The sequence below is a fragment of the Macrobrachium nipponense genome, chromosome 12, assembly GCF_015104395.2.
Source record: "Macrobrachium nipponense isolate FS-2020 chromosome 12, ASM1510439v2, whole genome shotgun sequence".
Lineage (NCBI taxonomy): Eukaryota > Metazoa > Arthropoda > Malacostraca > Decapoda > Palaemonidae > Macrobrachium > Macrobrachium nipponense.
Genome location: NC_087205.1, coordinates 42264050 through 42290149, shown reverse-complemented (window position 1 = coordinate 42290149; position 26100 = coordinate 42264050).

Below are 26100 nucleotides of genomic sequence, written 5' to 3'. Positions count from 1 at the left end.
TACTGGGGGACAAGGGAATGGCCCATAGCTACACCTTCCTTTTGGGCAAATCCTTGGTTATTGAATTGGAACACTGTTGAGGTTACGCATAATTTAATAAGTGCAAAGAATTGGTCTACTGAATAGGAAAAACTAATGTTGCCAAGATCATGTTCTTTTGCTTTTAGATTAGTTTAGTACATAGTCTAAGGGGACATTTGTAAACAAAGCCGTAACATCAAGGCTGGCCATATTGCCGTCAACACTACCTAACTCCCTAACGCCGCGCTGGATGAATGATGTGAATGTTGAAGGTGAGCACTTGAAAATGTTCTAGGAAATTACTGAGTACTTGAGTGAGCCAAACAGCTAGGTTGTTCTGTGGAGATCCACCATGTAGCAACAATTGGTCTCAAAGGGCATCCTGGTTTATATGTATTTTTGGGTACTCCATAAAAATAAGGCACAGTTGGGATTTGGAGGTTTTGTTTTCACAGGAACAGATAAATCCGATATCTTAAATATAATAAGTAGTGTTAACCTTTTCAATTTCAAACATTCTGATTTTACATTGAATTTTTTGAAAGGAGCAGCATTAAATGACAGTATAAAGAACGAAGTGATAAACATTTTTACCCAAAAAGACACCAGTTAGCTTTGATTGCCCTAAAGAACAACAAGAAACATAAGGATTATGAGGAGCAGACAAGGGAGGATCCACAGTAATAATGGATACAAACGTATACATGCAAAAAGCTTACGCCCTTCTTAACGATAGCCACACATACACTCCTCTAGAATCGCCTCCCACCGCTACAAAGATGCAACAGGAGTTCAATAGGAAACTTAGAAAAATTGCCAACCACCCTCTCCGTTACCGCACATAAAGAACTAATCCTTACTAAGATATCCTCCAAATCCCCAACTGTGCCTTATTTTTATGGAGTACCCAAAAATACATAAAACCAGGATGCCCTTTGAGACCAATTGTTGCTACACGTGGATCTCCACAGAACAACCTAGCTGTTTGGCTCACTCAGTACTCAGTAATTTCTAGGAACTTTTCAAGTGCTCACCTTCAACATTCACATCAATTCATCCAGCGCGTTAGGGAGTTAGGTAGTGTTGACGGCAATATGGCCAGCCTTGATGTTACGGCTTTTGTTTACAAATGTCCCCTTAGACTATGTACTAACTAATCTAAAAGAAGAACATGATCTTGGCGGAACATTAGTTTTCCTATTCCAGTAGTACCAACTTCTTTGCACTTATTAAATTATGCGGTAACCTCAACAGTGTTCCAATTCAATAACCAAGGATTTGCCCAAAAGGAAGGTGTAGCTATGGTTCCCCATTGTCCCCCTTACCCCCGTACTTGCAAATCTATGGTATGGAGTTTGTGAAAGGGAAATACTTAAACAGGTGTGATGATACATTAAAACCATTGCTCTGGGTTAGGTATGTAGACGACATATTCGTTGTCATCCGAAGAAACGATCAGAACTTAAACAGATTATTAGAAATAGCCAACAGTATTCTCCCCTCCATAAAAATTCACAATAGAGAGAGAAGTAGATTATAAGCTACCTTTTTTGGACGTACTAGTCATTAGAGATCACAATAATTATAAATTTCAATTCTCGGTGTATCGCAAAACAACCAACTCAGAAAGTTACATACATTTTTATTCATTCCATGCTAATAACATTAAGAGCAATGTAGTAATGAACTTTGCCCTACGTGCTTTTAAAATATGCGACCCGGAGTTTGTCGATGGAGAAATTCAGCACATACGATCAACTTTTAGAGGACTAAGATACCCGATCATTTTATTGACAAAGCCATTTTCACGAGCTAAGAAAGCATTTTATCGTCCTGTTAACACCCAAGGAAAAACCCAACAGATTCTTACCCCTCCCATTTAATCCAACCTCGACAAATTATGTAATTACGTTAACAGTAGCCAAGAAAGATACCAAAATAGTTTTCAAATACCCAAACACCATTAGCATAAACTAATCAGAAACAACAATAACGATAAGAATACTATCATTCTGGAGTATACGAAATCCCCTGTCATGACTGCAAGGAAAAATATTTTGGAGAAAGTGGAAGAGGATACCGACCCCGATTTAAAGGAACACAAACGAGCATATGCACTTCATGCACAGAACAATGCAATAGTCTCCCATGCTTTTAAGAACAACCATAGACCGAATTGGGATGGATCTAACATAATTTTTAAAAATAATGTCCAAACAAGAAGACTAGTGGAAGGTGCCGCCATAAACTTAGGACAAGCTTTTTACGGTAACAAGTCGTTCGTTGGGGAAGACCCATTAGTCAATTTTTGCATTCTTAAAACTTTGTTAAAAATTTTAATCTTAAGACAAGCTCTGTTTTTTCTCCGCCTGATGCTGCCCCCTCTTCTGCTCTCCTCCCTCAGACAGATTACAACACGGGGGACGTGATGTCCAGCATATTACAGCCGCATCGCCAAGGGAACACCCGTGCAGCATCATCACAGCCACAAGACGTTCCAGCAGAATAACCAGCAGGAATTCGAACAACAAACGGAATCACCTAGTTGGGCTGTTGAGCGCTTCCTTCATTTGCGTTCGTCATAGTGGAATAATTGTCCTATTCAGAAGTTTACTTCGAAAGATTTTTAAATTCATAATGTTCACTTTGCTGAGGATGAACCTGGGGTTCAGGGTTCGAAAGCTATTATCATTAAACACTTTATTATACTTCACATGCGATATTATGTGGACCTGCAATCATTCCTTTTTATTTTTATTATTTATATCATCATAATCCTTAAATCACTGGCTTGAAGATGTTCAGTGATGAAATTCGGAAGCAATCCATTCCAGCAGGTAGAACTGAGGTGTAGAAAGTTATCATTTTTGAAAGAGAGGGAGGAACATACATCCTGTCTATGTGAACTCTCGAGCGAGACTGAGAGTTTCTAGCCCTGTGATTGGCTTATCAACAGCCTATCAGGAGCGTCGTAAGGGACAGGCCTAGACATCAGATGCACGGCTGATGTGAATCTATTATAGTATGAAGTTCATATAAGATCATATTACTTATCAGCTTCAGTTATCTGCAGTCGCTTGTACATGAAAGTTATCTTGATTATGTTTATTTTGCAAAATAAAAATACGAAAATTTCTCCTAAAATGCAAAGCATAAAAATAAAAAATAAAAAGAACTAAAAGTTGCCATTCGACATCATCATTTCCTGAGAGCGGGAAATCAGACGTTTTGCCGATCGTAAGTGAAAACGTTTGTTATGGGTAGGGAGGGAGGGAGGAGTTTAGGGCATGGGAAGGGAGGAGGAGCCGTTAATAAGCAAACATCGTTTCTCACCTCAGAGGATAAGGTAGTACCAAAAGGAAGCGATCTCTCTCTCTCTCTCTCTCTTTTCACATATCACATGCTTAAGTCAAAGGTTTCTCTTTAATTCATAGCATTATTCCTCTCTCTCTCTCTCTCTCTCAAAATAACTTCTGCATTCCACAAGTTTATAAGAGGAATAGTTCATGCACTCTGGAAAGTTACATTTGCTGGAAAAAAATAACCTTATCTATTTATCAGAAAACTACAGTAAATGTAAGCACACATGAACTCGGGGCATACAACACCACTTTCCTCGAAAACAAAAGAGCGCATAAAAACATCACATCGACCAAAATCAAGCATTCAAAAAGGGCATACAAAATGACGTACAAGCGCAGGTATACAGAATATGGAGACATACAAAAAGGCATAGAAAAACATACAAAAAACAGGCATACAGTAAGAGGCATACAACAAAGTCATATAAAAACATGTTTACAGAATCAGACATACAAAAAGAGGCATGCAAAATCAGACATACAAAACAGGCATACAAAATCAGACATATTGCAAGGCATACAAATCGACATACAAAAACCGACATGCAGAATCAGACATACAAAAACACACATTCAAAACAGGCATACAAAACCAAGCATAGTAAACACAGCCGTACGGGAAAAACATCTGACTGATCACAAAGACAGATTGATTGACTTATGGTCGCTAAAACTTGGCGTCACAACATCTAAGTTATTGACGTGATCCAGGACATTTGCATCGATAGATTTTGCACAAAACAGGTTGTGATAATTCTCTCTCTCTCTCTCTCAATTTTTCAACCGTTTGCATATCATCACATTTACATATTTTTTATTGATTCCAATTCTTTCTCTCTCTCTCTCTCTCTCTCTCTCTCTCTCTTTTCTGTGCACCATTCCATTTGAATACTAGTTACTGACGCTCTCTCTCTCTCTCTCTCAATTTTACAACCGTATGCATATCATCTCATTTACATATTTGTTATTCATTCATTCTCTCTCTCTCTCTCTCTCTCTCTCTCTCTCTCTCTCTCTCTCTCTCTCTCTTTCTCGTTAACAGTAGATTGTGTATGTTACCACTCACATAAGATATTAATTATAAATACTCATATATATATATATATATATATATATATATATATATATATATATATATATACTATATATATATATATATATATATATATATATATATATATATACTACATATGTTAACATAGGTGTATACATGTGTGTATGTGTACACGGATAAATTGACAAGTGACTGAATACACATTTAAATGAAAAAATAGAAACAATTACACTAATTTATCCAAACTTTTAAATTATTAAAACAAATGCCACGGGTGTTTATGGCATGAAGTACCTTAAAAACATAAACAAAAAACCTTAGTTTAAGAAACAAATTGTTGAATTTTGTACATACTCTTTTTTTCAATTACCCAAACACGTTGACATTGCGTTGATAATCATGTAACACACAACTTTGAGTACATAGGTGAAAATTCCTTAGTTTATACCCATCTCTAACTTAGTTTGTTCAACTGCTTGTGTCTTGTTTGTCTCTGAGTAAGTTACCACTTCTGAGTTCTATCTTAGTCTTTTGTTTGAGCGTGTTTGTTTCTGCTTTTGTTTGTTTCCTACACCAAGCACAAACTCCAAAACGTCCCCAATACCAACTTTGGCTGTCGCTTGATTTATTCACAGGGTCAGAGGCGTTGACAACGCATGATTTGTTAATGCGTCTTTCAAGCACTAGTGCACATGTCTCTCTCTCTCTCCCTATGTGTATATATATATATATATATATATATATATATTATATATATATATATATATATATATATGCTCATAGGATGAGCATATTGGAGTAGGGAGGGGACGCGTGCTGTCCTTAATCCATTTATTTAGCGCCGACGTTTCGTATCAGCTTGATACATTTTCCAGGCTGAAATTGCGATTACACATCATTTGCGTATAAGCAGGAAAAGATATACACATTAAATGTTTAATAAACACCATAATTGAAAACCTATTTAATAAATAAATATATATGCATAAACACACTTACACACACGCATGTATATATATATATATATATATATATATAATATAGATATAATATAAATATATATATATATATATATATATATATACGTATAATCAGATATATGTATATATACATATATATGTATCCATATATAACTAGTATAATATACGTATATATATGTATACATACGTTTGTGTATACACATTAGACATATACATATAATTATACCGTCGATATTACATAAATAGGGGTCAGATATAATGAACACTTAAAAACAACAGGAGAGAGAGAGAGAGAGAGAGAGAGAGAGAGAGACCTCACATGCTACAATTCCATATTCAACACAAGAGTACTGATTATTTATACACTTCTCCGTCGCGTATATTCAAAATACCAAGTAAACAGCAGTCCTCTCTCTCTCTCTCTCTCTCTCTCTCTCTCTCTCTGCAGCTTAATCTGAGTGGACTGCTCTCTTATTTACGTTCGTCATTCAGTCAACAGAGCTTGAGAGTACAAGGTCTACAGCCTGACACTCTTTCACACACACACACACTCTCTCTCTCTCTCTCTAATATCTTTCTCACTCTCTCTCCAGGATTCCAGGACACTTCCAAGCCAGCTACTCACCTCCAGACGCAACGCTCCTTCACGTTCCAGCCGCTGGAAAGCACTTTTATCCGACGTTTCTCTTAAAAAGATCGAGTCTTTCCGGAGAGCTAATCCCTAACCGACAGGTTCCACTAGCAACGGCGGGCACTTGTCACAACTAGACTCTGATACACGCGGCCGTGCGCGCACCAAGTTGCTTTTGGGCTCTCTCGTGCGCATATCTCTCCCTCTCTCTCTCTCTCTCTCTCTCTCTTTCTCTCTCTTCCTCCCTCCTAAACTCTTCCCCTCACTCCTCCTTCTCCTATTCCCCTCCTCTACCACCTCCACCTCCTATAGCTCTTCCAGAGTGGCTCTCTTCCCCCACCCTTCACTCTCCTTCTACCTCTACCCCCTCATCCCCCTCTACCACCACCACCTCCTCCTGTTCACCCTCCCATAGTCCTTCCAGAGAGGCGATTCCCCTCTTCCAGGAATCCCTCAGCGTGAAGGTTGCTCTTTTCGTTGCTTTATTTAAACAACTGTTCCATTTTCCTTTATCATTATTTATCGCCTTTCTCAATGCATATAATATAATTCACGAACCCACAACTCTCTCTCTCTCTCTCTCTCTCTCTCTCTCTCTCTCTCTCTCTCTCTCTCTCTCTCCCTTGGGAGAAAGTTGATGCCGGAGCCAAAGATGAGGCGCCATATTGATTGAACTTGGGAAAATTTTGGCGCCAAATTCGAGTGGCGGACGTACGATACGAACCCCCAATATAATAAACCCCGGGAGGTGGGGGGCAACACTTTCGGCAGTGGTGGTGGTCCCTCGTCTTTTGTGCTGGGTCTTTCATTAATATGCGTCAGCACAAACAAAGAACGCAAGCAGGAAAGAATATAAGTTATTACTTATTATTATTATTATTATTATTATTATTATTATTATTATTATTATAAGAGTTCCGGATTCTCCGTTGTCCCAGCTGAAGAAGCGGTTTAGAATACTCTAATATATACCTACCGATGGCGCTACATCACAGGGACTCAGGATTTGTAGACCTATATCCCTATATCTAGCACAGTTGCTTCTTAACGATACCTCTCTATAAGCGGAAGTTATAGCTATGTTTATTGATTCCAGCTGAGGATAAGGTTTGGAATAATATAATAAAGGCAGAGCGAATTTCAATACAGGAACTTGCGAACTGTAGTTCCATAGGCTTACTGTATCTTTATATCCTTTGCATTATGTACGTAACGAAACATCACTTCATATTGCCATTAAGTTATACAGGCATGTGTTATAGACAGAAGCTTGATTACAGACTCGCAAACTGTAGAACCATAAGCCTTTTGTAGCCATATATCTTGTGCATAACGTCCTTAATGAAACCTCACTATAAACATCCAATAAGCAGAAGTTATACAGGCATATTTTGAATAGAATAGACCAATGGAGCTTCATAGCAATGCAAACTTTAGGCCTACTGTATCCCTATATACTTTTACTTCTTGACGAAATCTCTCTATAAACTGACATTGAAAAATCATATACGCCTGTTTTCTAGAGGTAGAAATAACGAATAATGTTATTCTTCAGTCGCAGCAAAACTGACGAGGGGAAGGTTTAATTAGTATCACTTTTCCAGGAGATCACTCGAACTAGAAACCTACAGGCCTGCTATGATCGAGTGCATTATGGTCCTAACGAAATCTACCTACCTATCTACATCCATTATGGAATCATGTAGACATGTTTTAAAGGGCAGAAATAACGAACATCATTCGTTGGACGAAGCAACAGTGACGGAAGGAAGGTTTAAATAATAGCCTCACTTTTCCTGACACACTGCTTCGTTCGATTCCGGTCAACTTGACTTTGATTGCGCCGTCCGATTCCTGCTTTCCTTCTTCGTCGACGAAGTCTTCCAATATCGGATATTTATCTAAAATTAAGAAGTGACGTCAAGATAACACCTCACTTCCACACCATCCTCCTCCCCTCTTCCAAGGCCACATTCGACTTTTCAAATGTCATGCACATCAAAATTAAGACAGAAGACATTACCTCATTAACTGTACTTTTCCGTTCGATAATTTGTTTTGCGTCGTCAGTCTTCCAACAGGACCGGATACAATTAGCTTTAAAATGAGAGAGAGAGAGAGAGAGGACTCAGTACTGAAAAATATGGGTTTGTTTATTATATAAGAGAGAGGGCGTCTAAATTGAATATATATATATATATATATATATATATATATATATATATATATATATATATATAATATATATATATGGATCTGTTTAGGGAGAGAGAGAAAGGTGACTAAATTCTTAAACAAATTTAGTTGTAAACGAGAGAGAGAGAGAGAGATCCATCCCCTAACCCACCCTGCACCTACCCCCCTCCAATATATAACCCCTCGTTGCAATGAACGAGGCACTTACTTTTGGTAAAACCTTGAAAATCGCAACAAACAAGCACAACGGAATTTTTCGAAGTGACTTTGAAACTTTTGAAGTAATTATTTTTATGAAAATTTTACTTCGTGTTTTGATAGTTACTTGGACGGGGCCAAAGAATTTTTTCTTATCTAGAAGCTAGTTCCTTTTCAGAGAAAATATCAGGTAAGTAGATGCACGAATATCCATGTATGTATATATTACGAGCGAAGTAAATTCTTGCTGGAAACGGGCTCATTTCTGGCAGCTCGACCCTAACGCTATTCAAATGCATATACTATCTCCAAAAGTACAGCTATGCTCAGAACTCATGCTACATGACTGCATAGGATTTCGTTCAAAACTCTTTAACTGGCAACCTAACATGCTCCATATTTATGTATCATTTCAATGCAAAAACATGATTATTGCATACTATAAAGCCATGATATATTGCATAAGAGTAAGAAAATGTCACGTTTGGCCAAATTTCAGAAAAAACACTTACGAAACATTTTCAAAACTCTTGTACACTGATCACTGATGCGTTTGACCAAAACGAAGTCGTCATACCTCAGTTCAATTGTTAAACAAATAAATTTTAAAAATTGTCTTAACATTAATATAGTTTCCAAAGCAACCATGAAATCTGAAATGGTCCTACTTGATTGTTTTTATGCCTCAGCAATGCAAAAAAATGTAAATATGTAATTACAAAAGTAGAATGTAATCACTAATATCAAAATGTGAGTAAAACTTGTGTTAACTCAATCATTAGAGTGACGTTGCAACAAGAACCACCTGATGTCATATGCGTAGATCTACAATGAGTAGTGACAATGAACTTATCTTGAAAACATTTATTTTACATTTTTAGAGGAATATTTGGATTTTGATACAAATAGAATTATTATTGTTTATAATAGATTTCTTAACCACTTCAAAAATAATGGCTTACAAACAAATATTCGCCTATGCAATTATTCTTTTGTCAAAACCAAGTTTTGTTCCTACGCCTAGGTGTGTTAGATTTCTTTGCTTCACACTTAGCATTCACATCACTATATTAACAATTCCTGGCCAGAAAGCAAATGAGGTTATCTACACATTCTTGCACTTTAAGTTACCTTAAGAAAGAATAAATTATACACCAAAAGCGAGCAGAAGCCCTTCTAAGTAAATATTTTAACCCTAGTTAATAAACAAGTGTTCCATATGCCGTGATATTAACACTAATGAATATTTCGATTAAGCCATCTTCTCCATATAATCAAAATTATTGTCGTGAAAACGGATCCCCCTTTTAGCAAGAAACCTGCCGCAACATCAGGTTAACTTGAGTAAGAAGAAGAATCAATGACGAGGGCAGGCAACTATGTGACTTCCGTCATCGATATGTGAGAAACGTAGCTAATGCTTACGAAACTGTGTGGAGGAGGAAAGTGAAATAACCTGCCATAAAATTTATATTTATTATAAAACTATAAGCAAAATTAACTATGTATATAGGGTAAAAACAAAGGAAGCATGCTTAGCAAAAGCTTCGCCTAAGGGGGAATCCTTCGAGTTGACTTGAGTTGTAGCGCATAATGTAAAACTAGTTTGTCATCTACTTTAATACAAATTGCCCAATTTTGTACTAAACGAATAAAGATGAGACGCAATAGAGTAAAACATCGAATGTTCTGGGATTGTTATGCCATGACGTCACAAAGCTGTGCTCGAGGGCAACGCCACACACAGCAGGCATTCGCCAGGGTACCAACTAGAGCAAAAAGTAAGGTGGATCGTCTTCTCCTCTCCACACAGCCAAAGTCGTTACTTTGTTTCTTATTTAACATACTATAGTGTAAGTATATCGTGGGGTATACCATGCATCCTATGAATAACGAAGCCTAATTAGAGTTTATATTAACAAACATAAAGTGAGCAATCCGATTATATGGGCTTTGTATCAGATTTCTTGATATTTTTTTTATCTCTTGGTCCACCTCACAGACATAGAATTGCAATGGCCACGTGCCACTTTAATTAATCAAATTGTCATGTTAAATGTTTCCCGTGACCTTCTCGTGTGTAATTAACTTGTATTTGATATGTGGGAAAATGTTTTGAGTGTAAACCTTGCTTCCTCAATCCCTCCACCGAGTTGTAGAGTCTAGCCCTTCAGACCTTGTTATCGCCCAGACCACCGGGCTAGAACCTAAGTAAGTAAAGAGCTAATAATTCCCAACAATCATCATCTTTTATTATTCAAAGAACAGGTAATCTCTACGAATAACTTTATTAGTACAGATTACATCTCATAAGGCTTAGATTATTTTTTTAGGCCTATAAATCTTTTTGCAACATACAGGCAGCTTAAGCACAACCTAAAACTTCAACATTCAAAGAAAACTTGTTGTAATTCATATGCCTGTTTTGAAAATGTTGTTGTGACTGTTGAGCTTATTAGGTCTACTGTTATAATGCCGCAGACATAGTTAAGTTGATCAGTCCGAGGAGCATGTTAAGTGCACTGTCATTGATGGCACTGTTAACCTTATTACACTATACTTTGAAGAACTTAGCAATGTAAAAGTCATAATTTCAAATCACACGGACTGCAAATTATACCAATGCATAAAAGAGATCATATCTATATAACCATAAGGAAAATAGTGATAGCAGTGAATTCGCAAACTTTTTGACATGTATGACATTAGAAATAATAAAAATTTAACACTACTTGGCAACGTCACATTGAATCAGAATCTGGACAATACAAAAAGAATCATGTTGCATGAGATTTGAGCATCACTGTACTGAAGATAAAAGAAAAATGCTTTTAACAGATAAAATCTTACATCTTTAAATTTCATCCCATATAAGATTGATTTTAAAAATATACATTCACATTAAACAACACTTTAATTATTGCATTATAATTTTTTGCCACAGCCCAGCCCTAACGCTTTTCAAATGACAATATTTCTTACGTCTTTAAATTTCATCCCATATAAGATCTATTTTTAAAATATCAGTCTTACTGGTAGCGAGTTCATTTCTAATGGCGCAGCACAGCTGGATCCTAATGTCTTTCAAATCCTAATATCTCCAACAGTATCAAAGGTAACAGAAAAATTATTTCGGCAGATAACTCCTTACATCTTTCAATTTTATCCCATATAAAATTTATTTAAGACTATTTGAAAATTGCAATTAAAGATAATGATTATGTGGCAGAGATACCTAGTTAACCCTTTGATGGTATAACTTGAAGCTTCACGAATCATCGCCTTTAAGGCATCCTACTCGTATATATATTGTATAGTTGCAATGCGGGGGTTAATGCAAATTTACAAAATCCAAAATTTGGAATTCTCAAAATTATTTCTTTGTGTGCAACCTATGCAATTGCTGACTAAGAGAATGCAGTGTCATAACTGACGGGGCTGGATACCAAATGCACGGGTGCTGTAAATTAACTATAGTTACTGCTCAAGTAATTGTATATCTTCTAATTTCCCATTTAGAAATTATAATAATTTATGGACAGAGTATGTGTTATATTCAGGCCTTTTCTTGGTTAATGATTTTAGATTATTCTAAAAAGGGTGTACTCTCACCTTTTCTGTTCATAGTCTGCATGCTATTCATCAGCAATTGCGTAAAATTGATTCTGGTCAATTTTCAGCCCTTGGCTGGCTCATCACTAGCCATTCAGGACCATTGTAACAGACAGGGCTGGATGCCAAATGCACAGGTACTGTAAATTTAAATTAATAGTAGCTCCATAGCACTGATGACATTTCTTTTATTAATCACAATAACAATAAAATAAAAAAGAATAAGGATCATAAACTAAAATTAACGAAAGCACAGTAACACTATGCAGTAGAGTACTGTAAGAGAGCTTGAGAGTCACTGGCATACAGGGACATGATCCCCCGACATAAGTACTGGCAGAGTTAAGTGAATGGTACTGTTGATCTACAGTGGCAGGCAAACAATGGGGCAGTCTAAATGAATCTGCAAAGTATTTCTGCATGAAATACTGGAAACTGTACAAGCAAAAGTTACACAGCAAAGTGTAAGACTTCTAAGGAAGATTAATTCTTCAATAGTATCCGAAATTGCTTTAATCTTAAGCGTTGTTTTAGAGCAAAATTCTATCAACATTGCAATTATATCATACAAAATACTCACTAGTCTCATAGGGAGACAGGAATCTAGGAATGAGAATGAAGTAGAAAACACAGATGAATATAAGAATGAGTGCTAGGAACAGGGGTGAAGAGCAGACAGAACAAATGTTCAATTTCAGTTAACTTAAATGGCTGAATGACAAAAATCACAAACCAAGCTGGGGGAGTTGGTGGGGATATTCGTCAATCAGACTTGTTGGCAGAATCTCAACCAGTTCTTGATTTTATTAGCCTCTTCAGCATCAAGACGATGTTTCAAGGAAAGCGGTGGGCAGAGACGTCAGGCACTGGACCACTTCTGGGTATCAGGTACTGCGACAGAGCTGGAGCCGAAGAGCAGAGTCAACTGGTGTGAGTACGCTTTCAGTATCAGAATGATACCTCTAGGCCACGGCAATTTTTTATGCCTTACTTGTCATGAATAAATGCGATTTGGTGGGTCTATTCAGCTGGTATTTATACCCAAGCCTTTTGAACCGGTGGCTTCCTGTCCAAACTGGATATTGTTGTTCTGAAAACCCAAGCCTGAGTTCCTCGAGAGGCAATTTCTCTTGGCTCCTTTTATCTTTGCCGCTAGTCACCTACCGTAATCTGAAAAAGACATTTGAACAAAGGCAGGAAAATGTGAAAATAGGGAAAACAATACAAGTGCAGGTGGCTCGAGAGGTCAGAGGGTATGCAAGTGCGAGGAGACAGAGTTAAGAACTCGAGGGTCCGACAACAGGTAAAAACAGGTAAAAACAAAGGCGAGGTCAGGTAGAAAGTTAGGGGGTATGCCAGAGACCCCCTTCTATGTGATTTTTAGTGGCTTGTCGGAAATCTTTTACTTGAATAGCTGTTCGCAAAATTAAACTGAGGCCATCTTACAATAGGAAAAGACAGTTCATTTGTCATCCAGAAACTAATCCCAGGGGGAACCCGTCAAAAGGGTTTTCATCTTTGTTCTTTATAGCAATACAAAGGGGAGAAAACTGCTAAGTTAAAATACTCTCAAGGGAACCCTTATCCGATCCTGATGCGGAAGGGAAATTCTCGACTAGTTCAAAACAGGGAAATAGGTTCCTCTACAGCTCACTTACTTCTTCATATTGTGAATTTTTACTTTACCGGCCCAAAACTATTTGTCAAAATTTACTTGTGGCTCAAGAAAAGAGAGAAAAAAGAAAGACAATCCAAAATGGATACTACTGATACCTCCCCACCATTGAAGATGTTAGACAGTCTTCCAACTGTCAACATCTAAAAATTCTTTTCAAGGACAAACATTCTAATAAAGTCCTTCTCTCTCTCTCTCCATTGCAAAATAAATCCATACATCTGCACAACTTGCAAATCCTATCCAACCAGGCTTTCATGCAGTTTAAATTATACTTCAGAAATGTTTTAAAGTTTATCAATAAGCAGACTTGCCTGTATATTTTTAGTCTAGTAACTCAATTTTTTCATACAAACGACATGGCCTTATTTACAACCATCAATACTTTCACCTGTCAGTTCCAACATCTATCCCACAGTTTGTCAATGCATGACATGCATATTAGGCATGGAATCCATGCGGTAAAGAAACAAAAGCATTGGGATACAAAGGGGTAAGCCAAGGTAATTATACAAGGAGTTACTTATAAAATACAACAAACTACAAAGGAAGTCATTTGCTTTACCTCTGGATAGTGCAGTGAAATGCCCAGGGAAAGTTTGAGAAAAGCTTCTCAAACATATTAGTGTCTGGACAGAACATCAGGAAACTTATTATCTGTTCCTCAAATTCCTGAACTTGTTAAGGAGTCTTACCAGATTATAGAAAGGTTTTGGATAGTCTGGGCTATTGAGGACAGGTTTATCCATCAGGATGGCTTTTAAGATATCATATGCCTTCATACATTCTTTCATCCACTTGAATGTTTTGTTTCCTCTAAATAAGTTTGTGATTGGTGCTTCTGCCTCTGAGAAGTTTGGAATAAATCTTCTAAAATAATGGACCATGCCTATGAAGCACTGGGCTTCTTTCTTGGTTTGGGGGTATGGCACATCCTTGATTGCATGGATATTTGCGTCCTTGGGCATTATCTTACAGCTTCCGACAGTATATCCAAGGTATATAATTTCGGTGACTCCAAATTGACATTTCTTCAAATTCAATTCGAGATTCACCCTCCTAAGGGTATCCAAGACCTTCCTTAGGATTTCCCAATGTTGTTTCTAAGTCAAAGCATATATGACTGTATCATCCAAGTATACAAAATACTTTTCTTTTCCAGCCAGTACCTGATTCATAAGCTTCTGAAAACACCCCAGCACGTTTTTTAGTCTGAACGGCATTACCCTGTACTGGTAAAACCCATCTTGTATTGCAATGGCTGTCAGTGGTCTTGATTCCACAAACAAGGGAAACTGCCAATATCCCTTCTCGAGGTCTATCTTACTGAGATAGGTACCCTGCTGAGGATGCCTACACACATGTCAATAGGCTAGAGCAGGTGCTGCTCTGGCCTTGTAACATCATTCAGCTTGCAATAGTCAATGCACAGTCGATCTCCACCTCCCTCTTTAGGTACTAGTACAACAGGTGATGACCAAGAGCTTTTACTAGGTTCAATTAACCCCAATCGCAACTGCTGGTTTAATTGTTCCTTGGCCTTATCTGCTTTGTGTGAGTTCACCCTATAGTATCCTTGCGCTATAGGCCAAGTGTTTTCCTCAAGGGAAATGTGATGTTCTAATACATCCGTACATACGAGGGTGTCGCTGTCTACCTCTCGGAAGTCAGTAAGCATGCTTCTAACAACCTCCCTCTGATCATCTGTCAGACTGGGAGTGATGTGGGTGATGTTGTCTAGTTCCTGAGAGTTGGTGTATGGGCCGGGGTGATGGTGGCTATCCCCACGATGGCAGAGGTAGATGCTACATCATCAGTTGCTCGTATCTTGTATGGTTTCAGTAAATTAATATAGAGCCACTTGGCCCATCTCTGTTCACAATAGACCAGGCAACTGAGATTTCCACGTTTTGCAATGATCTTGTGGGGGCCCATGAATTGCATTTCCAGGGATCGCTTTGCATCTGTTCTGAGTACAAGGACTTTGTCTCTTACTGCAAGTGTCCGAGTCCATCTATTCTTGTGAAACTGGATTTTGATTCTCTCCTATGTTGCACCCCCAATTGCCTGGGCAATGGCCCACACCGCCCACAAGCAGTTCTGGATCTCAGGCAACTCCTTTATCCAATATGCTTTGTGGATATCCGCCCACGCTTTACACAGAATATCGATAGGCCCCCAAGTGGAATGGGCATAAAGTGGCTCAAATGGGCTATAACATGTGGTTTCTGCTCGAGTATTCCAAAGCACAAACAATGTGCAGGAGAGGCTCTCCTCCCAGTTTCCTCTGTTTTCATGCTGCAACTTTGCCCGGGTGGCTGAAAGGGTTTGATGAAAATACTTCATTATTTTTTGGCTCTCTGGACAATACAGTGTTGAATGCACATGCTGAATTCCATGAGATTTCATACTATTCCGGAACTTGTTTAACATAAAATGCCTTCCCTAGTCACTCTGAATGGTGACTGGGAAATCAAACCTGCGGAAGAACTTAAGCAGGGCTTTGATTGCATTTTTAGATGTCTCACTCCTGACAAGGATAACCTCTGCATACCGTGTGAACTGGTCTATGATCATCAAGCAATGGGAATTTCTGACCTTGAAGCAGGTGTGTCCCTGCAGCATGTAGTAGTCATTGACTACATCCTGAAAGGGAATGCCTGCAGAATGAATGTTCTTCAACTGGGCTTTTGGTAACTGCATTCAAGTTCCAAACTGTTTGGCAAGTCGGGCATGTTGCGATGTATTTGATGTCCTTCCTCAGCCCTTACCAATAAAAGTTCTCAGCAACTGGCTTGGTAGTGCAACTGACACCAAAATGTCCGCTTATTCCATCATATACTAATCGGATAACCTTGAGGTGTAACACCTTGGGAACCACTACAGGCTTTTGAAGAGCATTTGTTGGATCTGCCTTCTCCCGTGAAACTCAGAAAAGTACATTACTCTTTAAAAGGTACTGGGCCTTGGTCCAGCCTGTCTGAAAGCTCTTGATCTGTGGGGCCATTCCAAATAATCTCTTGTAAATCTAGATCCACTGCTTGTGCAGCCATCAGCTGATCATTGATCAGGCTGGGATCAACAGAGTCAGCCCCAGTGATCATACATGTAGGTCAAGCCATGGGAGTAGAGTTGTCAGGTTTCTGTAGCCAGGGAATCTCCCCCAGACACACATCTGGGAGAGGATCCTGTATATTTGTGGCATTTTCTTCAGTGGGGACTGGTAGTACCATCATGCTGCAGAGCAGCACTCTGACTCTCGCAGCTGCCAGTAGTCTTGTCCCAGTAACATGACATGGCCTGTAATAAGTTTCTCTGTTACCACAAAACGATAGGTTCTGGGGGCCTAAAGATCACCTTGGGCAATGGCAAGCCGGACTGTAGGCAACTTCAGTGTATACCCATTTAGCCCACTGTCGGCTTCAGTAGGTACTTCTGTGCATAATATTAGGCTGACCTCTGACCTGTGTTAACAATATCTGAGAGCACTAAGGCCAGTCTGGAGCTGCCAGGTGAGGCTACAGTCAGCTGTGGAAGTGCTATTCATCTTGTAGACCCTGCTGACTGAACGTTCATCTGGACTGTCTTAGGAGCAACATACTTTGGACAGCTATGGTAACGTGCAGAGGCATGGCCCACAGACTTGCAATCACAGCACATTTCCTTGCTAAAGTCTCGCTTGACCCCATTCATGGTAGTCATAACTGGAGGGGCAGAGCCATTAGTGGCAGATCGATCAGGTCCTGGTTTCTATTCATTCAGGCCCTTGGTGGGGCAAGCATCAGCTCGGTGCCCAAGCTTCTTGCATAGGCAGCACAGGGATGGCTTAAGAATTAGTCTATCAGCTGGGAGGTTCTCGTGTGCATAAAATGTACCCTCACTTACTGACTGGGATTTTGAAGTAGACTACTTCCCCTAACAGAAAATCTTGGGTAACATTTTCACAACCTGACAATAAGTGAGATAATGGCTCCATTTTGTGGCTTTGCAGCTGTTTTTCTGAAGTTGATAATTATAAAAGACATACAAAGGCTTATAACTTCACTATTTTTCATATAAAAAGACAAATTTTCCACTCAAATTATTCGTCTTGAACTTTTTCATAGTATATAGGTTCAGTTTTGATAGGGTCGCTTTGGCTCGTCCATCTTCAATGGTGGCACCGTTGAGGGAAAGCACAATTTAAAGAGTAAACCAACACGTGGAGATATAGGGGGAGGGGGGAGCACTCTGCTCAGGTGAAAGAATGTCCTCTAGGATGGGAGCCGACAGTTTAAGGCCTTTCCTTCATTTGCAACCCTTCTTATAATCTCGGTCCTAGCCCTACTTCGGATCTATCTGGTAGGTGGCAGATGTTCCATCTTCTCCTGGCTTTTCCAAATTTCGTGTGCCTCACACATGGTTGGCACAGCTGGCCTAATCCTCGGGTGCTTGTTAATCTGTTGAAGAAAATGGTTGATGGCAGTGTACCCACCTTTAAGAGGGCAAGAAGAAAATTTTTTTTATTATTTTAGAATGTCTAAGAAATCTTTTGATGATCTGTTAGACCTAATAAAGGGAGACATATCAAAGATCAACTCCTCGGTGAGGGATTCCATCTGTCCAGAACAAAAACTTGTCATAACATTAAGGCGAGTCTTCTATCATAATCAGTTTTATTGAAGGAAATGTGTTCTATATATAAATCAAACAACTATTTCCCGGGAAAAATGCCATACATTTATTTATTCTTTTTTTTGCCAGTTACATACCATATGTTGTTGGGCGCTTTTCAATTTCACTTATGAATAAATCAGTATCAAAATTATCCCTCTCCATAATTAACACTTGACATTGATAGCGAAGCAACAGTGTGTGAAGTGACTGTGAGTCACAGAGACCACCTCAGGTGGCCAGGGTTGTAATGGTACGGCACAATCTCTTTTCTCATTGGCTAACACACAGCCAATGATGGCACATGCTGTCCTCAAAATGGCCGGTCCACCGCTGTGTGTCAATGATGCTATTCACTTGTATGTATCTCGACACACCTGGCAATGCCGCAGTGCCAAGGGGAATCTTGCTACTGCTGCATATTGGAAACCGCCGCAATTTGCCGTGGTTACATGTGAACAATTCCATAAGCTAACATTGAACAATCCACCGTGTGTATCTCACCATGCAGTCAAAAACACCATGTTTGAATGTAGTCTTCCAACAATTACGTTTTCTACAGTCCTCTGGCTTAAACGCACTTAAAATGGTCCCTTGCTCTCCTTTACAGATTTCATTTATTCACACTTACACTTTTCTCTATTCTATCCATCATCGCTTTTTATCTCTCTGAGCTAAGGCTGCCTTGCATTTAGGTCTATCACTCAGCCTTTCGGTCTGGTCAAGTTGTCCAGACTGTGTACGACTAGTTAATGGCACTTGTGTCCTTATCACTCGCAGCTTCTACTTCACCTGAGTCTTTTTCATCCTGAGCCTCCATGACCCTTTCATTCCCCCTGGACTCTGCTTCATTGTCGTTTTAGGCCCCGGTCTGCAATCATCCCACTTCTCCGCCGTCGTATCCCATCCATCTCGTCGTGCATCCTACCGTCATTCATGCCAGCTCCTTTGTAGTTGCCCTCATCTTCCTGCTCGTCGTCGTTGGATGATGTATTTTCTAGAGGAACGAGGTGATTGATGGCTCGCAGGGTTTCTGTGCCATCATACAGTACCTTTGCAGACCTGACGATCCCATCCTCATCTGGATATACCACCGTGATCTTGCTGAGTGGCCATGAAGCTTGCTTACTCTGATCCATTTTTACCAGCACTATATCACCCATGTGGAGATTAGTCTTTTTTCCCTGCTGGGAGTCGTGCCTTGATTGCAAAGCTGAGAAATATTTGCGTTGCCAATGCCCACGAAACACTTTCGTAATTTTTGAGTTGTCAGTGTCTGGTTTAAATCCTCGGGAGGGAGCAACAACGCCATCAGGTTAATCATGTAGCCTCGTAGAAGATGGGAGGGGGTGAGGACTTCATCCTTGCGTTCATCCCCTGCATACATGAGAGGCCAATAATTGACTATTGCCTTGATTTCCTTCACCAACATTCATACTTGCTCCTCTGGGAAGGAACTCCTCTGGAAGGTTGTCTCTAGTGTGCGTTTTGTCACTTTAATGAGACGCTACAAGAATCCTCCCTTCCACGGTGCTCGGGGCGTCTGAAAACGCCAGTGTATGCCCATTTTTCTCAGGAACTGCAGGACCTCGTCCTCTTTGTACAGCCCATGTAGAAAGCTGCTGGCTGCTCTAAAGGTTTGATGGTTATCCGATACAACCACCGCTGGGTCCCGTGTGTAGCGCAGAAACATCTAAACATCAGAATAAACGTGACAGCCTCCACATTGCTGCAAAATTCTAAGTACGTAGCCTACTCCATCAGTGGTGTGAATCGGACCCATGTGATCCACTCCGACGTGGTGGAAGGGCTTGGACACTGTCACTCGTTCCTTAGGTAGAGGAGGTGGTGGTGGTCGTATCAGGAGGGGCCTGAAGGCCATGGTACAGGCCCTACAGGTATGTACGACTTTCTTGGTTCTGACCCTCAGTCCAGGCAACCAACATTTCGTAGGAAAATTCCCATTAGTTCATCGACACCACAATGCATGTTAACATCATGCAAGTGTTTGAGGTAACTGAGTACTAATTTGCCATTGGCAAGCAACAAAATCAGTTTATCTTTACAATGGTTACTCTTACTAATCCTACTTTGAGTATATACAACTCCAACTATCATGCAAATTTTAAGTTGTGCCGCAAAGTTAAGAATATCATTTAGCATTTTAACGTTACTTTGAAGATATGCACAGGTACTGGCTAAGTAATATCACAGCTCTAACCTAGCAAGTTTTAAAAATGGATTCCAATTCAATTCCAGAAATTTTAAGACAAGCTTCATAACATTCAACAAAACTTCAAATTCAATATTATTCTCCATGATTTCCCAAATCTCGCTGGGTTCTACCAAAGCAATTTCCTCCCTTAATTCTCAGAGGGCCCCGGCAACAGTCACATCTACTTGCTTTGACACACAGAATTTCTCACTCAGCAGTTTTGGTTCTCCCATACAATGCAGAAAAGGGGGGCCACTCTGCCACATCTGACTTTGCAACAGCTCTTTCAAGGTGGCTCCTCTTGGCAGAACATCAGTGGGGTTCAGGTGCGAAGGCACATATCTTAAGGTCATGGGGGAGTTCTGCAGAGTAAAAACAATCTCTCCTATATGATTATTAATGAAAACATTTTTATGGTCATTTTCATTGTTGACCCAAGCAATGACAACTTTGCTATCTGTCCACAAAGGGACAGTTTCAGGATACATGAGTGACATCAGATGTTTCCCTAGCTTACAACCCAGCATTAACACTAATAGCTCTAATTTAGGAATAGTTAACTTTAACATTTTCCTGGTAGTGACCCTCATTTTACTAGTGACAAGATTAGTTGTCCCATCCCCCCTGCTGTGCGTAAGCAACTGCCCCATAGGCCTTACTAGATGCATCTGAAAAAATGTGTAATTCCTTGATCTTTGATCCCACGTATCTTTTGAACTTTAATTCATGGACTAGTTTGAATTATTTTAGTAATTGACTGGCTTCGTGGGCCCTGGGGGCATTCAGAATATCATCCCAATCCACTTGCTCTTCCTACTATCGCTGTAGGAACAGCTTCCCTTTGACGAATAACGGACTCACTAAACCTACGGGGTCAAAATTGGATACGAGCAGTGACAGAATCCTACGTTTTGTGGGTATCCACCCTTCGCCCAAATCTCTGATCGCTTTACTAGCTTTTAAACTAACTTTGTCACTTTCTTTGTTCCATTCTAGTCCCAATACGTTAATGTATACAAGCTCATCCCAACTCATCTTCATATCTAGCCCTGTTATATTACTCGCCCATCCAGTCAACTGCATATTGGCTCTTTCTAATATGGCCTTGGTGTTCTCATAACCCTGAATTAATGTATATGGCTCATCAAACATTTCAATGTAATTGTTGACATAGAAATTACGAATCAATTCAGCTCGCTCCAACCTGGAAGGCAAAGGCAGCCATGAAATTAGACGCTCCACGCCAGAGAAATCAGGTGTACTTGGCATCATTGTGATCGAGCAAAATACGAAGGAAAGCTTTGCTAATGTCTGCCAACAACACATACTGACCAAGAAGTAACCTTATCAACAAAGTATATTGGGCCTCTACCAAGTTGGGTCCTGAAAATAGGCAATCATTTAAAGACGAGTCATCCTTCGATAAGCTGATGCATTGAACACCATTCACAAGGGGGTGGTTCAACTTTCTTTCTTCACCCCGGAATGAGGCAATAATACCCTTTTATCTTGAGGTTTTCTACTTTCTGTATAAATCCTGCCTCTAGATAGGTTTGCAATACCCTTTCATAGTCTGCACGGTACTGGGATTCAAGATCGAACTTTGGATTAAAAGTTTCCAATTGGGCTACAGCATTGCGATAGTTTACGTTCGGGCATTCATCAGAACGAAAAGGAAGACTTACTTGATAGCTCTGGCTAGTTTTGACTACACTTTGACTTACTCTATCTATGGCCTCGGACTCTTGTATAGTATACTGCTCTGAGGGAGTGATCCCTTTCCTATCTAGCCTCCACCATTCGTCTAAAGACATTGACTCCATCAGTTTTGTCTGCTCCTATGACAAAGTAACTAAAATAATCGGCTCCCACAAGCACATCTACCTCTGTGATTTGATCACTCTTCGCATCGTTATAGGCACTGTTACAGCCCTTGCTATGTAGATGTTTTTTTTTACTTTCGCATAGCCTACGTTTTGGATAGGGACTTTTACATTCTCATGGGCAACTAGTTTAGTTCGAATGACTCTATTCCCCATTTCCAAATGGCACAGCACCATGTCAAACTCTCCCTCGATGACACTGAGTCGAAGGGGGCGAGATTTAGAGCCACCCTACCAATCACAGGGAGATTTAACCTTTTCGTCAATGGTGCTGATATAAAGCCTTGCTGGCTCCCCACATCAAGGAACAATCTGACGCAGTTGTTTCTGTTTCGGACACACAAATTGGAGGTAGCCATTGGTAACATGGAGCAAGGTAAATCGAGCGAAGGATTTCCTTTGGTGACTTTCGCATTTACGCAAGGCTCAGCATCTTTGCCTTTCGTTTTGGTGGTGGTAGCAATTTTGTGGCTAGTTTTTGGGCTTGTGGTTTTCACCGGGCGAGAGGTGACATGCGGATTATTTGAACTATTGGCGACAGTAGTGAAAGACGAAGTTTTAGGTGGATGGCATTATCACATATCAAACTATGGTGCCTATCACCACACAACTTACAAGTTACTTTACTATGACACTGCTCGCTCCTGTGGCCTCCATTCAAACAATTGAAACACCTTCTCGTACAGATCAAGTGGCATCATTTCATGGTGATATCAAGCAATTTGTTACATTCATACACAGAATTACTTTCATTACAGAAGGGAGATCCTTTTACTCTTTGATTTGATTGAACAGTTACTTTAATTTCCCTTTCAGTGGTTAGAGACTCTTCTATTTGCAACGCATCGTCTTTGAGCATGCAGATGATAAAATCTATTGCTTCAAAAAATTATTCAAGGAATCGCATTTACGTAAGTGCTCAACTACCTTGCGATTCTTACTTAGTCTTCTAATCTGTTCAACTAGTATCGTTTATTCAATCCTAAACTTTTTGACATAGAGGGTTCATAGAGGGCACAAAAATATTTGCCAGCCACACCTGCAAGTCCCCAGGCAACCTCCCGATGCTGCTGCTGCACCCAGGGTCCTGCTTTACCCACCCGACGTCGCTGCTGCACATGTGGGCCTGCTCTGCTCCCCGCCCCCCCCCCACGTCGCTGCCTGTGGGCCTCCTCAACCCCCTGATGCTGCCATCGCTCCTGGGGCTCACTTGGCCTGCCCGATGTCACTGCCACACCTTTGGACCTGCTCACCCTTCAGATGCTGCCTGTAGTCCTCCTCAGCCCACCGACACAGCTGCCACACCTGTGGGCCTCCTCTGCCTGCCAACACCACTACCTGTGGGCTCCCTTGACCTGCTGACACTGCTGCCTCACCTGTGTTTCCACTCTGCCTGCCGGACACCTCTGCCAAGCTGGGGACTTCCTCAGCCCAACCTATGCCACCGCTGTACCTGGGGTCCCCATGGCCCGTCCCACACCGCCACCACACACAGTGCAGCTCCCTCTGCAGTCTTGGTCGCCCTCAGTCGACAGTAGAACCCTCCAGGCAACCACCAGGGGAGGCATCCTGTCAGCCAGCAATGCAGAAGGACTCGGCATTCGATGATGCCCCACAAGTGTCACAATGACATGGGGTCGCCTCCTGCCTCCAAGATATTTTTCCTCTTATCATTATTCCATAACAATTGTCGGGGGGCGCGGGAGTATTTGTAAGGACAACGCTTTTCCCGATTTTTATTGTATCTCATCACCAAGCCGCGTTGTTCCTTTAACCATTCTATAGACCGTTCTGCGCCCTTTCCACCGATATATAACTCATGTAATTTCATTATTTGTATATCTTATCTTTAAACGTATGTCCCCAAGAAAACACAAATCTTTCTGGCCCAGACCCAGTTTCTCTCTGTTCAGGTAGGATATTACATATCCGTCTGCAGGCTCTTTTATAGCCTGTTTACCTGTAATAAATTATCAGCACCCAGCTAGCTACCTGTCGTACTCCCTGGTCCTCACACAACCATCTCAGTGAACAACATGAAAGCAACAGGCTTACGGCATCACAACGTCTGTATTTATCAGGAAAGAAAATCGATTTTTTGGATGTCTGTTGTAATTTTCCACACTTCGCATATAGTGTCTCACGTCCGTGAATATGGTGTGATTGTTTCTAGTTAAGTTCCATTACAATATTTAGCCATGTTGACATGTTATCAAGTGAAATGAAGTGTGTCCTTTCCAAGTGGCTGCCATGGCATTGTCGTAAAAAAAAAAAAATGGTGCTAGGGACCACCGACCATAAACATGCAGGGAAACATCAACCCCCAACACAGACATGTGAAATTATGAATATTTTTAAATATTTTTGAAATTCTGAATATTTTGAAAAGTTGAATATTTTCAAAATGCATAACAAAAAAATGGAACAGTGTTTTTGTGTGTGTGTGTAAAGTTGAAGGTGATATTTAGGGAATCATGATACGATATTAGTGTCATTATGCTAAAAACAGGAAATTTTCATTAGGTGGGTTCAACTCTACCTATTCATATGTCTAATGTCATAAAGTCTTTCTGATCTAGCCTACTGCCTTCTTGGAAGATTGATTATTATCAGTGCCGTTATGCTAAAAACAGGATATTTGGTTTTTGGAGGGTTCGCCCACCCCCCGGTCGGTGTTTCCCCGCGTTTCTGGAGTGCTGACCATTTCCCAAAAATTTTTAAAGAGCAAAATATGGCACTTATTCTGAGTTAAGGATTTATGAGTATACCATAGGTAGGCCATGTTGTGAAGTTGTTTTGGGCACAGTGTGCACTCTCTCAGGTACAAAATGGATTTTATAGGCAATTTTTTTCTACTAATAAGGTCGGTATTCACCCACTTCACCCTATATTTTCATTGGCTAAGATTTCTTGTTTCAGTTTTCTTCCGTTTTGTATTGGCATCGGTGATTCTGTAAAATTTAGTACAATTTACTATACACAATGGACATACTAAGAAACTACGAGTATCCCTGCAACCTTGCAGTAACGTTGCAAATACATTCAGTGCTAGCTGGGATTAACGTTGCAGTAACGTTCCCAGTTTATCAAACATCCACCAGCCTACTCGCAACCTGTTTGCAACGTTTCAAATACTTTCGTTGTTAGCTGGGTGTGTGTATATATATATATATATATATATATATATATATATATATATATATATGTGTGTGTGTGTGTGTGTGTGTGTGTGTGTGCGTGCGTGTGTGTAGATATATATATATGTATATATATATATATATATATATATATATATATATATATATATGTATATATATATATATATATATATATATGTAAGACATAGGGTTTTGATTAATAATATATTGTTCGTACGTTCTCTGTGACCTATGGAATGTGGAGGACAGTGCAGAGTAACGACCTGAGGGTAGCTGATCAATGAGTTTCTAGGGGATGGCGTGAGATAAAAGTGCTTAATTCAGGAAGTCAATGTACGACAGTTTATGAACTCTTCCCAAAGTGCCTTTGTGAAACTAGATGCAGCTAGAACCGCGAGGCGTTGTCGAAGTGTGCATTCGTATGTGCGTGTGCGCCTCTTCTATTCATAATGTAGCACTAGC